The sequence below is a fragment of the Manis javanica genome, chromosome 10 (assembly GCF_040802235.1).
Source record: "Manis javanica isolate MJ-LG chromosome 10, MJ_LKY, whole genome shotgun sequence".
Lineage (NCBI taxonomy): Eukaryota > Metazoa > Chordata > Mammalia > Pholidota > Manidae > Manis > Manis javanica.
The window spans coordinates 77093381-77105731 of NC_133165.1; the positions used below are offsets into that span (position 1 = coordinate 77093381).

The following is a 12351-nucleotide window of genomic DNA, read 5'->3' on the forward strand; positions in this document are numbered from 1 at the left end:
TGTAAAGAAAACGGAAAAGTCAATGGCAGATGAAAGAAGAGAAAGTCTCTATTTGGTGATCATTGGCATATTTGAAACAGAAATTATACTAACATATTGTGAAATTGTGTGGTTGAGTGTGTTTTTATTTTCAGAGTTCTCTTCCCGGGAATGTAGAAAAGGGAAGACTGCATAGATAAAGACCATATGATTTTTTTAAAACAAAGTTTGATTCTCTAACGAAACCAAGTTAAATAAGCATGTCACTTCAACCAGATTATGTTATTCTGATGCATTTTAATTACAAAAAGAGCATATCAGAACCACTTCCTTTGAAATTATTAATGACTTAATTACAAAAGATGGTCCTTTCCAAGAGCCCAAACAACTCATACAGAAACTTTTTTTCATCCCAGTGGACTCTCTAGGAATATCATATTTATTTAACTCAGGATTAATGAATAATCCTTAATAGGATTATTGGTCATAATCTTAGCATGTTTTCCACTTGAATCTCTAGTTCCACTCTTGTGGAAGAAGCTCTGTGCACACAGGAACACCTGATTTGTGTAACTTCTCTTTGAATTATCCATCCTTAGACTCAGTTTTGGTAAACTGCAACTTAATTACTATACATTGTCTAAAAAAATAGATGGGTCTATGCTCTTAATCTGTCCACAAAAGGGTTCAATTAAGAAGGAGCATTTCCTACATTCCTCATCAACTCTTTCCCGTAAAATACTACTCAGTAGGTAGTAACGATACCTGATCATTTTCCCATGCCTCCTTGATTGTATATCTTTTTGGACTCAAGGAAGAAATATTTTAATTACAATGCACAAATTACATTTTCTTGTCATATGTGAAAAAAAGTCGCACTCATTCTGTAACAGTATTAGACATAATAAAACCTTGAACAAGAGACTGTTCAACTCAACCACCTCACATTTTGAAACAGGTGGTATTTTCAGTCATTATTTTGAAGTTGTTTTATTATGAAAGAAAAACATTTTTAAACCTTAATGCTGGAATTTCATTACACCACCATCTTCAAGGCACTGCAGTTGAATGGGCCTGTTCCTGCCATAAGGCTAAGGTTAACAGCTAAATTGCTTATAAGGAAGGACTTCCTAAATCTCTCTGAAAGGGTTTTAAGATGGACTCTTACATTGAATTTATATTTATATTCAAATTAAATGAAGCTCAGATATTTTAATGAACCAAATATTACTAGATATGAACAGCTTTTCCTAGTAAGGAATAATTGAAGCTGAATGTGCCTATTTAATTCAACATAACCAAGAATTCAGAAAACAGTAAAACAATATTCAAATCCCAACTATGTGAACATAACCCTAAAACAATAGTGTTATCCATGTCTACTTGATTTCTTGGTGCTAACATCAGCCTCAACACACAGAGTTCACAGGGTGGGCATTTTTGAAACAAGGATTATGTGTACGTGCTAAGATCTGAATGAATGCCTGTGCCCCCGCCCCACACACAAATTCATGCTGAAATCCTAATGCCCAGTGATGGTATTAAGAAGTGGGGCTTTTGTCAGGTGCTTAGGTCCTGAGGGGGGAGCCCTCTGAATGGGATGAGTGCTTGTATAAAGGAGATGCCACAGAGCTCCTGAGTTCCTCCTCCCAAATTCCTTCCACCCTTAGAGGACACAACCAGAAGTCTGCAACCCACAGAAGGCCTTCACCCAGCCATGCTGGCACCCTGATCTTGGACTTGCAGTTTCCAGAACTATGAGAAAAAGAAAATTCTGTTTATAAGCTATCCAAGAAGGTCTTCACCCGAAAATGCTGGCCCCCTGATCTTGGACTTGCTGTTTCCAGAACTGTGAGAAAGTAAGTATCTGTTGTTTATAAGCCACCCAGTCTGTGCTATTTTGTTAGAGCAAACCAAAGAGACTAAGAGAATGTGAAAGACAGGCAAAATAAAATATTGCCAACATTTTTCTTGTCCTTTTCTATCTTTTGTTTTTAGAGAAAGACTTCCAGGTGTGATTTTGATACTTAAAAATGTGATTTTTTTTTTGAATTAGCACATGTAAAAGGAAAAAATACTAAATATTTCCCTTTTACCTTCCCCGTAATTTCCCTTTTCTACAAAAAGAGTGCAGAGAGAGGATTCTACTCTACCTGGGAAGACTACATGGAGATGAGTGGAAAACGTTAATTTTGGAAATACAGCTCTGGTACCTAACCCACCTAAGATATCAGATGTTTCCTTTCCACCCTAAATTAGTGATAATGATGCCCACATTCAAGGGCTACTGAGGCTGTCAGATCAGGATTATGTCAGTGACTCATATAAAGTCCCACAGCCTTATCTCTGCCACACAACAGGCACAAAGCATGTGAACTGGCTTCTCCTGCCCCTTTCCAAAAATCTGAGTATGTAAATCCTCCCAAAAATACTTAAGACACAATACCAAAACCTTGCAGTTTTAAGTTTAGATTTTACAGACTACGACTCAACACATGAATGTATCACTAAGGACGCATTAAGTATCATTTCTTCAAGACAAAAGCTGGTAAAGTAATGGACCTAATAAAAAGTGAAATAATTTAAAATAGTTTATAGACTAAAAAAGTTGTATGGGCCATTCACTCTTAAATGAAAGTTATAGACCATATATGCATTATAATTTTGATCATAAATCTTGAAGGTATCCCAATAAATAGTAATAATTAGGTTTCTAAGCATTTAAAATAATTTTTTTAATTGGTGAGTTGTATATTAAAGTCTCTCTTCCTGTTTTTTGAACATTTGAGAACAAATGTAGATAATGGACCCAGGTATGTTACTGAGGTAGAAAAACAAACGTTACTGATAAAAAAATGAAAAAATAAAAATTTGCTTGTCTCCTCACCAAAGTATTTTTTCCTTAAATTAACAGCATATATTACTTCGAAAATTAATGACAAAAAAGGAAATAATATTTAGGTGAGCTTTAATTCCTATGTCTGTAAATCTCCTGTAGCAGACCTTAACTGTGTAATTAATACTCTCCCCATGGCACAGGTGGCCAGGTTACTCTCCACAGAGATGCTAATAGGATCCATGGGGGATGGGCTTACACTTCCTTATACTCTCTTCTGCTTCTGAATCATTCACTTTTTCTTATCTATCTACTTATTATTTTGTCATATCCATTAGTGATATGCAAATTTTTCTGAAGTATCTGTCCCTTTGCAATTCAGAAAAAGAAACTGGTGTTCCATTGTATTGAGTCTTTGTTTTTCTTCTGAAAGAGGCCATTGTTGTATGAAAATGCATTCAAGCACTTTATGACTACATCGAAGACACCATGCAATAAGTAACTGGGACCTAGATGAGGAATATGGTGGGGAAAAAAAGGATATTACAAACCACTTAACATTAAGAGGCAAGGAAAGGGAGAAAGAATTTTGGAAAAAAAGAGTCAGAAACAGAAAGAGAAAAAGGATATGGAAAATTCTGGTTCAGTAACACATCAGTATTTTCAATAAAATTCTGCAAAAGCATTTGAAGTGAACGCACACTCAATTTTTATAAAAATATGGCCTAATGCTTTTAATATAAAAGAATTAAGTCACACGATAGAGCAAAGTGGCAAATGCAGTTTTTTTTTAAGTTTCTGAAATTCCATTCCTACAGATGTCCCAGCTCCAAAAGTTTCTTTTTGTTTTTAACTTTAATTTCTTGGTCATAATAAAGATGATCTGTTTACTAGTATTATAATATTAAACCAATTATTTGTTCTTAATGTTCTCTTTTGTAAAATGGGAATAACATTATCAATTTCATAGGGCTACTGTAGGTTTCTAATGAGAATGTATGACATGCTTTTGGCACAGTGCTGGCACTTAGTTGTGTACTTAGATATCTAGGTATTTTTTCTTTAATAATCAGTGATTGGCAAAAATTATTAATGTATGGTTAGCATGCATGCCCTTCTTGAAGGTGAACACAACATATAAGAAAAATAATTTTCTGTGAACATAAAATAATCAATGTTATTAAATGAATAACCATTCTAGATCAATGATTTTCTCTACAGACTATGCTTTACTATCACAGATTACTAACTAAAACAAAAATCTTATTTTTAAACACTTCACCAATTGATTCAAAGGTATCATCATTTAAGAATCACTGTTCTAGATGATTACTAGACAAATGATTATAATATATACTCAGACATATATATGAATTATATATATAGTAATACGATCCTTACACTTCAGCAGACTTCTGTATTTATCTACGTTTGCTTTTGTTTTTGAGTTTTATTACACTTACGAGGATAATTTCCTCATTTCACTTCAAGACTCCCCATCTCGCAGCTCCAAAACATTTCCGCTTCTTTCATTAAAGCCTTTGACTCCTCTATCACATAGCAAAGTCTCCCTGTTCTGAAATCCTAGAACAGGATCCCATAAAACCCTTCCCTAAAGTCCCAGATAGTAAATATTTTAGGCTTTGTAGGCTTAGTCACAACTAATTTACTCTACCCTACAGCAGGAAATTGGCCACAGAAAATATAGAAATGAATGGGTGTGGCTGTATTCAAGGAAAACTTTATTTATGAAAATAGACAGCAGGCAATATATGGCCCAAGGGCTATAGTTCGTCAGCCTCTGTACAGACAATCACTGCTCTCCATTATTTATTTTGACACTTAATCCTACTCAGGATCACACCTTTAACTAGTACATACATGGAGAATATCTCTGAAATAACAGTCATCTCAGGGTGTCAGGTGCCATGTCTTATACATTCTTCTCAGGTCTCTCGGCAGAATATTTCATATAGCAATGCTTAATTATTGAGTAATTTGAATCGATTTAGATATGGGAGCAAACTCTAATTGCCATTAGTGTCTTATCTGCACTGAGGCATTGCCTCTCGGGGTTCTCTAACAGGCAGCCTCCTCTTGCTGAGTCTTTATTCTCTCTATCTGTAAATGAATGTAATCTAACTTACACTGTAATAATGTGGATTAGAATTACTACATATAAAAGATCAGACACATAGGGTGCACTTAAATGGTATTACTAAAATCAAAAACAGAGACCAGCCTTGAAAATTCCCTCAGCAAACAAAACCAATTTAGTCAGATAAAAAGTTTAATTTAGCTTGACTAACTTGACCTGGATTATTTCTTGCTTATGCCTCTGAAAAACATAAGCAAAACTTAATACAGTTTCCCAAGGTTGATATGAAGTAGCCACTGATCAATTCCCTACCTGTACTTTCCTAAAGTTGAATGCTTCCAAAAACACAGTGGCCCCCAAAAACAGCCAGGTCACATATAGAACAAGTAGAAAAACTTAATATGTTAAATTCATAGAAAAAAAATTTAAGACATATGAACTGTTGTCACATATGTACAGGCTATCAATCAACCCAGAAAGGGATTTATTTTGTGTGGTCTCAGGAAGCTGAGTAAGGACCCTAAGTAGAAGCAAGAATTTAGTAGCAACACCTTTAAAAAAGCAAGCATACTTAAAATAAACAGTACATGGTGGTTTATTGAAGATACTGAAGAAACTACATAAAAGTGGAAACAGATGTTCCCTAAATTCCTTGGAACCCTATAATCTACCACAGTGCTAAAGGATATGCAAATATGGGTACATTATTATTTCTGACACCCAGAAATTTGTATTAAGGGAACACTGAAAACTTATACAAACGTAACTATAATAAAATGCTTAAAACAAATAAGACTGATTCCAAATACAATGTTACTGAAATTTCAGAAAAACTGTTTTTACCTTTGCAGAGGCTTCAGAGGATATCTGAACATGGTGTTTAAGCTCAGCTTTGAAGGTAAGGATACAGCAAGAAGTTAGAGCATTTTAAGATGAAATAATGGTACCATGGTAAGAAACAGAATTCAGATGAATGAGGCACAGAGAAGAGTTCAGTTTGACTCAAGTATGGTGGCAATGGAAGATGCGGCTGAAAACACTCTTTGGAATTACAGGGACAAACACTGGTCCTTAAGACCTAGGGGATGGGAGTCACAAGTGTTAGTAAGAGGTAGATAAGGGGGTGTACTGCAGTAAGAGTAGCTGGTGGCATGTACAGAAAGAACTGGTAGAGTGAGAGCCATAGATGAGAGACCTGCCAAGAGACCAGTAATTCTACGTAATATGTCAAAAGTGTCCCCAACTCTGCGGCAGCAACAGAAAAATGGAAACTGGTCAAAGTATTTGGATATAAAATTGTTAGGACTTAGCAACTGACTGTGAGATTCAAGGCTGGGGGGCGGTGTGTCTAAAACACCCTAGACTAGGGTGTTCTAGACTAGGATGCTGATACCACTAAAAGCAATGGGGATCACAGAAGGAAGGAAGACACCGAAAGTTCAGAAGAGACCACAGGATCAGAGTCGTTAGCGCCACAGTGAAAGGGAGCTGTCCAGCAGGCACTTCAGAAGGTCAGCCTGGAGCTGATGTGAAGGTCACGGCTAGTGAACTTGGGAGTTATTCCTAAGGAGGAGAAAGCAGACACTAAGAGAAGATGAGCTTTGCCAACTGACAGAATATACACAATAGGCAAACTCAAAACAGAAATTGAGGCACACAGACTTCGGAGGGCTGGAGGTGAAAAGAGGAGCTGAGGGAGCTGCAAATGAACAGTCAGAGGAGAACAAAGAGCACACAGAAGCCAAGGGAGTTTAATAAGGTCAGGTGCCCATATTGCCAAAGCTGTAGATAAAGCAAATTAATATCTGGAGTCTAGCAAGTCAATGATTATCTGATTATTAAATGTTAATATTTAACAGACCTTACAAGAAAGAACTTAATTCCTTCAAATCAGAGTGTTTTCACATGAGATGATTCTTTTTATCCTTTGAAGAAAAAAATGAAAGAATCTATTTGAAGATTCTCAGATCTCAAGGATTATTTCCTTAAACATTCTCAGTTTGATCCTACTGGCCAATAGCTTTCAGCCACAGCTGGTTCCACTCTTCAAAGAGGGTATACTGAAAGGTAGAGGGTGTTTTTGATAATTAGAATGACTGTAGGGACATTATTAGTACAGGGAGGACAGGGGCCACAGACACTAAATGTGCCAGAGTGAAAGACGCATTGCCACACAATGAAGGTGTTCTGCCAAAAATGCCAATAGCATCCCTACTGAGAAACACCGTCACATACGTTGCTATCATAGACTGCACCTTTTGCATAGCTGAACAGATAAAACTTCAGATTCTGAAATTACAGAGAATCAATTTTAAAATGAGCCAAGTCTCATGTTATAGGTCATCCCTCAGAAACTTTTCAAGCATATGCATGCCTTTTAGTTTTACTGTGTATCCATAATACCTAATCTAGTTCCAAAAGAAATAAGGTCTTCAAGTAAATTACTTAGTAGGGCAGCTTCTTCTTATAAAGTGTAATTCTTTAGAAATTACTTGTAATCAGAATCTGTTTACAGATATACAGTTATACCAAATTAATCATCTACAGGGATAGAGTGATTAATGCAAATGCAATGCAAATAACATGCAATGCAATGTTATTAGGTGAAGAAACAGCCAATGATTGAAATAAAATGTTTTCCAAAAAATATCAATATTTTATACAGATCTTTTATTTAAACAAATATTTCTCATGATCACCATTCCATTCATACTAAATAATATTCATTTGAAAATTATTGTTTTAAGGCCACATACTACCATAAATTAATCACCAGTTTAGATAATTGAACCACATAATATGTCAATTTTTGTGGAACTATCCTAACTGCACAAAACTTTTAATGAAAGTATCTTTACACCAGCATCTTGTAGCTCTCACTCAATTACCCTGCAAGATTTTCATGAACTCACCTGGGATTTCAATGAATCTTAACGAAAACATTTGCAAGGGATTTTTGTTATTAAGACAAGAAAATTATTTTTAAAAATATTTGCATCAATTATTAACACAGCGATTTATGAATATGTTCCTATGGCTTACCTTACCAAGCACCAAGTAGTCCAGCTTTAGCTAAAATAGTTTTATTATAGTCAAGGTCAATTTGTTTAGTTTGTGGTTAATTTTTTCCCAGTGTTCCTGATGATTACAGTTTACACATATAATGCACATACACCCCTGCCTTCTTTACTAACTGCCATATATATGTGGTAAGCATTATTTCTTCCTCTAAACAATGGTCCACATTAAGTTACTCTCTCATATTGTGATTCAAACCACCAGAGCTCCCAAGAAGGTAGACTAGGCCCCTGGGTTCATCATCTAAAGGACAAGTTGAGAAAATGAAGCTTTCTCTGTAAGTTTTCTTAAAAAATAAGTAGTATTACTCACTGAGACAATGTGCAGTTGTTTCCCAACATATTTCCTAATCACTTTGGTCCAGTTTTGAGAAAGCCTGTGACAAACCAGGATGACCTCTCAGCAATGAGAATCCATTTAACGGTTTATTATGCAATCCAATACTGTTTTGCCATCTAATGGGAAACCTGGCATTTCAAAGGTTTCCTGAAATATATTAAGAAAAATAAACCAGCTATCCCTATAACAACCTAACAGCCATAAGGTCAAATACTGAATACCTAACAGTAGCTATTTCAGATTGAGTTATTTCTATGTACGAGCTCAGCACAATGTTAAGTATTTCACAGCTATTATCTCATTTAATCTTCACAACCAACACATCAAATAGAATATTATGCTCTTTTTACACACAAAGTAACTCAGGTTTCAAAAGGTTTTCACATATGAAGAAATCAAGATTTAGAGAGGTTTAACAACCTTCCCCAGGTAGTAAGTGGCAGAGCCATGATCAAAACCCAGACACGCCAGTCTTTAGAGTCCCTGCTTTTACCCTGCACCCTGTCCTGACCCAGAAACCTGTGTCCCATGGGTTTCCAGATGAATCACATATGGTTTCTACTCTCAAGGTTCATGTAGAGTGGAAATAAGGATGCCCACCCAAATATTAGAATTCGAAGTCAAATAGAGTAATTGGACGAAGGGAAGACCAGATCAGATATTACAAGGTAGTTCACTTGAACACAGATCACTTCAAGAGGAGGAAACCAGGAGCAGTTCTTTTGCTTTGGAATGGGTTATAGAGGAGGACAATGAAAGCCAACTGGATCGGAGGAAAATTAACTGGATGATTAGATGTGAATTTTTTGAGATCTGAATTCCAACCTCATTCACCTTGGTAATCACAGTGCAATTTCTGGAATGATTTCAGCGGCTCAAACACAGCTCGCCTATAGGTTAGATGCAGTCTACACCCTGTATTCCTCACAATAGCATTTCAGGGTAGGGACCACCAATCCCATCTTAGGGACAAGAAAAACCTAGGATGACACTGTTAAAGTTACTCAACCTTACAAAAGTGTAGAACTGAGCCAAGTCTGGATCCAACTCTAAAGGTAATTACCTTTTCCCATGTGAATGTCTCAAAAAAAAATGTTTAGTGAATCAATTCAGAAGTAAAAGCAAATGCAGACTTCCTGTTATTTCAGATACATGATCCTGGAATATGACACTGGATAAGGGCTCTCTCTTTAGGTCACTATGCTCTTCTTCCCTTCTGGAGGGCTCAAGGCCAAAAATATAAGCCAGATATTTAAAAAATATTAAGAAGAAAGAAAATGCATGTCTAGAAATAAACTGAGCACACATCAGAGGAGGCACTAACTTGGACTTCGGGAAATGGGTATTAAAATTTAAGATCACTTACCATTATTGAAAGTCTCCTTGGGGGAAAAGAGTAATCATTGCAAGCTCTTGATGTGAATTTTGCAAAACCCAGTTTTTGATTTTATGAGCTGTTACACAACACACTGAATTGCTTGAGGTAATAATCTTTCCGTCACTGAGATCATTCAGTCGCCGGCTCACTTAGACTGTTCTAAAGGCGAAGTACCCAGAAGTACAAAGTGGCGCTAGGATTGCTTCACCAAGGCTAAATAAGGGTCACCTTGTCCAACCCTGATCTGTTCTCCGCAGTCTCCACCCAGCTCTGACTTCAGCAACACGCCACCAAATGCACACTTAGAACTTGTGGTGCTGAAGACAGAGCACTTTGAAGCTAATGTGGCTGGCTGCTCAAAGTGTGCAGCCCTCTTGAGCTTTTGGTATGGGTTTAGCCATAAAGCATGGGGTGCCAGGAAAGGGCATCTTGCGGCCAGTTTCCTCCTGCCCAGTCTTTTTCACATGAGCCACAAAACTGCCCGCCGTTTTATTCCTTGGCTGTGTCTCTCCCTGAACCGGGGAAGGGAGGGCAGGAAATATTGGCTTTCCTACTACGACCAGTCCGCCCTCATTCAACCCAGCCCATCAGTACTACTTCTCCACGAAGGAGAGGCAGTCATTTGTAGAGAAAGAGCCTAATTTCCTATCCGTTGGGTGTGTGCGTCGGGTGGGGGGTGATTAACACCCTTGGCCTAGACCACAGAATTCCCTCTCCAGCCCTAGCGGGAAAGCGGCCTCGGTCACTGCCTTACTGGCCAGGGCGTTCTGCAATCTCTTTGGCGGAAGTAAGGGAGAAAAGGGGGTGGAGAGCGCGGCTGCGGCGCGGCATCCGCCGAAGAGGCAGTTCGCACGTGAGCCACCTCCCCAGCCTCCAGTGCTACCTGGCGGCCGGCTCCCCCTGCGCAGGTGCCCAGCAGACGCGGCGCGAGCCCGGGACGCAAGGCCCTCCTGGCCCTTCAGGTCACGCTCCCCTTCTGCTCGGGCGCAGGCCTCGCTCGCTCGTACCTCTCCCTCCCCGCCGCACCCGGCCATGCTACCTGGGGACCCAAACAGAAGGACGACTCCCAGCTATTTCGTCCCCTCCTCCCAACCTCTCCGATCATCTGCTAAAAAAAAAAAAAAATCTCCCTACACACATTCTCTCCAAAGCCCGTCCCCACCTTCTGCGGTAGAAGGCCACCCCACGGTGCTCACAGGCCCAGGGAGGGATGCTGGTGACAGGCGCAACGGGGACCCGCCAGGCGGGGACCAGCCCGGGGACACTCGTGGGCGAGCAGTGGGGAGCCCAGCGCCAACAGAGTCCGGGTGCCAAAGCCCGAAGTGCCGGCACCTCCCCTCCGGAAGCACGCGGCCGCGCGAGCGACCCCAGGGCTCCCAATCCGAGCGCGCGACCCGCGCCCCCGCAGCTCCCGCGTGGGGGCCGCGAGCCTTGCTCCGGCGGCCTCTTCGGGGTTTTGTCTATATAAGGGCTCGTCGCAAGCCGTGCGCTGGCGCGTTTATCACGGGCTGGCCATCAGTTTTACACACGCGTGAGGCCACCTGGGCAGCTCGCGTGGCAACGTGCGCTCGCGGCCCCTCCGGCGGCGCCTGCGCCTCCCTTCCCCCGGGGCGCACTCACTCTACCTGGTTTCCGACACAGGGGCGGCGCTGCAGCTCCCGGGTCGCCCCCGCCGCGGCCCGTTCGCCTCGCTGTCACTGAGCGAATGGAATTATTTATTTATTTATGCCCCTGGAGGCGTCGTCGCCCGCAGCCGGAGGAGGAGGAGGCGGCGGCGGCGGGGCGCCCTGGAGGGAGCCCGGGAGCGCGCGGGCCGGGCGGGGTGGAGGCGGAGGGCGGGGGCCCTTGCCGCCCGGGACTGGCGCGAACTGAGCATGCTCCAGGCGACTGTAGGCGCGGTAGACTCTAGGCGGCTGGGGCACTCCACGTCAGATATTAGTTCTGACCTCGAGAGAAAGCCGAAAGTCAGGTACAGAGAGCTGCGGCTCCATATCGGTCGTGACACTCTATCCCTGAAGTACGTGGTGCAAACCTAGCAGGCAGGTGTGCGGGAGCTCAGTTAGGTAATAATAGCCCAGGGAGTCGTGCAACCTGTAGGAGAGGACAGCGCGCGAAAGCGGAGGAGCCCGGCGGAGTGCAGGGAGATGGGAAGGCTCGCACTGTGGGTTTGGAGGGGAAGCTTAGGGACATTTTTCAATCAAGGTCTTTTTTGGAGGGGAGGGGAGGCTGGCGGTGTTGGAGGTTAGGCCCCTAAGCAAATCACGCTGAGAGAGAAGGTGAAATTCACAACGTGGGTGGTGGAGGCGTGTACAAAGTAGCACAAAAGCTGACACAGGAAACAAAAAGTCACTTAGAAATAATTCCTTCATTTTCAGTTTCTCAAATTATTTAATTCTTCAAAGTATACTTTAGTTTTTTGTCAATGACTACTGCTAGGGATAATTGTCATTCCACAGTCATTGATTTGGTTTCTTCTACCTTTATTCCGCCCCCACCCCACGCCGTCTGGAACAGGTTTCTTGGGGAAGCTGTTAAGAGGAAGGGCAGGAAATGACGGTTTAGGTAACACCAAAGATTGTGTTCCTTTAATGTCGTTAGTGTTGAATTGCTGGTTAGGAAAAAAAGAAGAAACTGTCCAGAAGA

General features: G+C 40.6%; 1 protein-coding gene across 4 annotated transcripts in view; it reads right to left on the reverse strand.

The window, feature by feature from the left end:
- The window catches only part of SLC16A7 (solute carrier family 16 member 7), a 171694-nt gene extending 160161 nt beyond the window's left edge, over positions 1 to 11533 (reverse strand). For 2 of the 4 annotated variants that reach the window (XM_036991970.2, XM_073213356.1), the window contains exon 1: positions 9697 to 9907. The gene's annotated coding sequence lies outside the window, so the exon portion shown is untranslated. Of the gene's footprint in view, positions 1 to 8303; positions 8478 to 9696; positions 9908 to 11333 lie in introns of those variants that run through there. The other 2 variants (XM_073213357.1, XM_036991969.2) reach the window with 2 other exon arrangements.
- Between the last annotated feature and the right edge of the window lie 818 nt (positions 11534 to 12351).